Here is a 4,622-nt window from a genome sequence, read left to right as displayed (position 1 = left end):
GGGATGGGGCGGGGGGGGGATGGGGGGTACTTTACTGAATGGACTGTTGTGCGATTGTCATTGCCAAGTCAGTGTAGAAGAAGAGCAGAGCGACGCAGGGTGCGAATGTATGCTCCGAAGCTGCCTTCGCTCAGGGCCCATCTCCATGGAAACCAAAGCCAGATTCGAAGGCTGTGTGAATCTGGACCACGGCGTGCGGTCGAGGCGCACCGGAAGTTACGTCGTGTGTCCGACAAGTTCGGCCTTTGGGAGCACGCATTTACTAATTCAAACACAGCCACTATAGTCTTCAAGATTAAGCAGAGATAGTTATGAATCTTTAATTTTTTTTTTTAATTCCAAAAACAATTTAGAGAACCTTGGATAATTTCTCAAAAACTTCCAAAGTCTTAGAAAAAACAAAACACATGTTGGTAAACTTCAAAAGATTTCTTAGTCTTCAGTGAATCAAAAAGTTTTTTGTCAACATTCAAAGAGAGCACGGGTGTCAAACTCAAGGCCCGGGGGGCCAGATGTGGCCCACAACATCATTTTATGTGGCAAATCATGTACGTTGATTTTATGTTTCTTGCAAATTGTCTTCACTTTGTATGTTGCACATACAGTGCATTTGACAATAAAGTTGTACTTGACTTGACTTGACTTCACAACACTGACATATGAGATACTGGAAGATTTTTTTGTTCAGAATCCCCTTTTAAAATAAACTGAAGCATCATTGAACAAACAATTTACTGGCTTCTGATTTCAAAAATACTTATCCAACAATTAGTTGTATAAGTGATAACATCAGGTGATCATACATTTGTATGAATGCACAGACATAACAGCCCTCCAAGGGAAACCATAGCTACAGTGTGGCCCGCGACAAAAATGAGTGTGACACCCCTGGTTTGGAGTCTCTGTTGAAAACTTCTCATATTTTGTTAAAATTGACTTTTTAAATCATCAGATACATATATGAGGAGCTAAAGAAACTTTTGGTAAACATTAAAGAAAAGTTTGATACTTCCAAAAAACAAACGCATATCGTCATAAAATTACCCAATCCAAGGCTAATCCTCATTCACGCTATAAATAAATTACTCGCACTGTCAAGTTCCGTAAATGGCCAACCCTTTTATATCACCGTCAAGTGATCAGACCTACGCAGGTGGTGAGATAACACCTCTCGCAAACGGCTTATCTCACCACTCGCCAGGATTGAGTCATAAGCGTTATCTCCCGCGGGCATTGAAGGCATCCCGCACACCAGTTTGACTTCGGACTGCTTCCTATTCACATTTCCAATACGCCCAGTGGCGTGATCAGGATGACAAACTGTTGATCACTGCATTAGGTATGCCTGCGCTATTCACGACTATTTTGACTCATTTATGTCATTAACGTATGAATAACAATAATCATAATGATACATCATAATAATAATCGTAAATTTGGTAGGTGGCACGGTGGACGACTGGTTAGCACGTTTGCTTCACAGGTTCATGTTTCGATTCCAGGCTCTGGCATACCTGTGTAGAGTTTGCATATTCTCCCTGTGCCTGCATGGGTTTTCTCCGGGTGCTCCATTAAATAACCTTTATTTTGTGTGCCGCGCTACACCTCCTCATTTTCCTTCTCCTCCACCTCCAGCACAATGGCAGACGTATTGATCGTGACCTGACGTGACAGCGGTATTGATCGGCATTCCCGAGATGAGCGGTGAGAGACAGGCAGATCGCCTTCAATGCTGACAACATCGCAGCAAAGTGAAAGTCTGTAGACAGCCGGCGGTTAAAATGCAACAAAATACCGCAAAATGGGAACCAGGGAATTCCCTGCTTGCAGTCCCCGTAATTATAAAACTCCGTGTGTCTCAGTGGACTCCTTGGGAACGGGGGAAAAAAAATTTAAACCACCTTTGCGTCCGTCGCCTTTATTTTCTCAGTGCTTTATTTCTTGTTTAAACATGAAATGTGCTAAATTTATTTTTACACTTGTATGAGAGTGTTAAAGTGCATGTGACTCAATCCCTACCTCGATTTGAAACCCAACAGCAGCGATGGATAACTGGCGGCCTGTGTCCACACCTGGAGTGGCCCTCGATTAATTTTTGAAAATAAAAATAGCAGAGCAGTTTTAAGTTGTATTAACAATGACCACTAGATTGAAACCCTGACTTCAAACCTTATTTTGAAAACCTAACCCTGGATTCAAATACTAACCTGGCTTAAAAGTCTACTTTTTGAAACCCTAAGCCTTGCTAGAAAACCGAACCGTGACTTGAAACCCTACTGTGAAATGGTAACCTTTGTTAGAAAGCCTACCTATGGCTTGGAACTGTTTTTAGAAATTCCAACTCTGATTTGAAACCCTACTTCTGAAACTCTAAACCTTACTTAAAATCATAACCCTGACACGAAACCCTAAAGCGAAATCCAAGTCATTGCTTGAAATCCTACTCTGAAACCCTAACCCTACTTTGAAACCCTAATCTTGGTTTCAAACTAACCCTGGCTGGAAGTCTTCATTTGAAACCTTAACCCTGAATTGAAACACTAAATTGAAAAGCTTAACCCATTTGAAACCCTACCTCTCACTTGAAACCTTAATCCTCGCTTGACACTCTAATTTGAAACCTTAGCCCTCACCAAACCATTCATTGAAACCCTAATTATGTGATGATGGGCAGGCAAACTTAAGAAAAAGTCTCCCCCACCAACACGCCCTAACTCAAAACTCAAATTGTCCACTGGCGAACACTCAAAGAGGAACAAGCTTGACAGAGCACAGCCGGGATGGGTGCCACAATAACTCTCACGGAATTTGCACCTCTTTTATCTCTCTGGCCCTGTACATTCACCTTCATCGGTTACTTCACTCATAAACCAGCAGAAGGTCCACGTGTCCATGGACACATCACCCAGCAATAAAAAAAAAAAAGTGCAGTCAGTCAATAACTTTCTTACTTTTGATCCATTCACAGTTTCTATGGTAGCGAGCGGAAACACACACGCTGAGCAAACATCCCATTTCCACAGGAAACATCTGATCAAGAATGTGTGTGTGTGTGTGTGTGTGTGAGAGAGAGAGAGAGAGAGAGAGAGAGAGAGAGAGAGAGAGAGAGAGAGAGAGAGAAAACAAAAACCGTCCACTCAGTACTGTCAGTCACCAAAGTATTAAAAAAAAAAAACCCAATGCATTAGACACTAGAAGTGATGCTAATGATTTGTTTCTCCAACAAATGTTCATGGGTCAACATGACCATGTGCTACATGTTAATTGTCATATTTAAAAAAAAAAAAAAAAAATCCCCTGAACTGGTTGCCAGCCACTCGCAGGACACATATAGACAATATACTGTGTTACATTAACCGACCATGCATGTTTTTGTGGGAGGAAACTGGAGTACCCGGAGAAAAGCCACACAGGCACGGGGAGAACATCCAAACTCCACAAAGGAAAGCCAGGACCTGCCTGGAATCGAATCCATGACCTCTGTGCTGCGAGGCAGACGTCCTAACCAGTTGGTCATCTATCTATCTGTCTATCTATATCTATATTTATAGATATAGATTTCAATATATATAGCTCTCTCTCTCTATGTATATATATATATATATATAATTTAAAGATGAGTCATAACACCAGAAAAAGTTTTTCACCCGTTACCTTTTATGCATGTTTAACACTGCATGGCCTCGTAAAATTGTATATGGCCACCTGTTGACATGGCGTGACAAGTGCCTATATGCTCGAGTCTATTTTGCTCCTGTGAATAAATGAGGACTCACCATTTCACATTCCAGGAGGTCAGGAAGGGTGGGCCGGCGAGAATGGGGATCGTAGGTCACATTATGTAGGAGAGGGCACAGCAACAGAAGCACACATTAAAAATAAAATCAGAATCAGATTGTGTATTCATGCCCCCAAGTAGAAAGGTATAAAAACAGCTAGTACAGCACCTCTACATGTACTATGATGTATGTGCATAAATTAAACAGACGAATAAAAATATAGTTTATACCTGACTCTTCCCAAAAAAAAAACCCCTCCGGGCTGTGTTGGGGTCTTCTGGCAGAAGAAAGGAGTAGGCACCTGTAAAGTCAGCTGCATTCACTTTACAGTCAGGAGGAACCAAGCCGGCCTTAACCACGCCCCCTCCTATTCTCAAAACGCCCCTCTGCGGTGCTCCAAAACAGGCACTCCCACCCCACCACTCACAGCGGTACAACTATTTTTAAAGGCGACTTGAAGGAGCGCTGCAAAAAAAGGAAAAAAAAAAAAAATCCGCTGCAGATTGTGTCCACTAGAGGGCAGTCATGCTGCGAATGAGATACAGTATTCATACGCCATCGAATCGGGAAAAAAACTCAGACACATTCATTCCATTTGCTGTTCTACGGTTGTGTGACACATTAAACAACAGTTAGCAAGTAATTTCATTGGCAGAGTCAGTCCATGAATGATGATATGCAGTACAACAGAACTGAGACTTGAAGCATATCACTCCGCCTCACAGGTTTTCTAGTACTATCCCCAAAATATTTTAACTCTCCAAGTACCACTACCATGACTAATGTTAAAATACATGAGCGTAATTCACCTAAATGTTCATAAAAATGAGAGAGATTTTATTC

The 4,622-nt window shown here is 41.7% G+C and overlaps 1 protein-coding gene across 1 annotated transcript in view; it reads right to left on the bottom strand.

Annotated features, from left to right (window-relative positions):
- epb41l3b (erythrocyte membrane protein band 4.1-like 3b) overlaps positions 1 to 4,117 on the bottom strand; it is a 39,721-nt gene extending 35,604 nt beyond the window's left edge. The window contains exon 1 of the mRNA XM_019883762.1: positions 4,010 to 4,117. The gene's annotated coding sequence lies outside the window, so the exon portion shown is untranslated. The remainder of the gene's footprint in view (positions 1 to 4,009) is intronic.
- Between the last annotated feature and the right edge of the window lie 505 nt (positions 4,118 to 4,622).

This window comes from Hippocampus comes, unplaced genomic scaffold (genome assembly GCF_001891065.2).
Source record: "Hippocampus comes isolate QL1 unplaced genomic scaffold, H_comes_QL1_v1.1 scaffold159, whole genome shotgun sequence".
NCBI lineage: Eukaryota > Metazoa > Chordata > Actinopteri > Syngnathiformes > Syngnathidae > Hippocampus > Hippocampus comes.
Note: the sequence above shows the minus strand (reverse complement) of the source record. Positions and strands in the feature narration are given on the sequence as shown.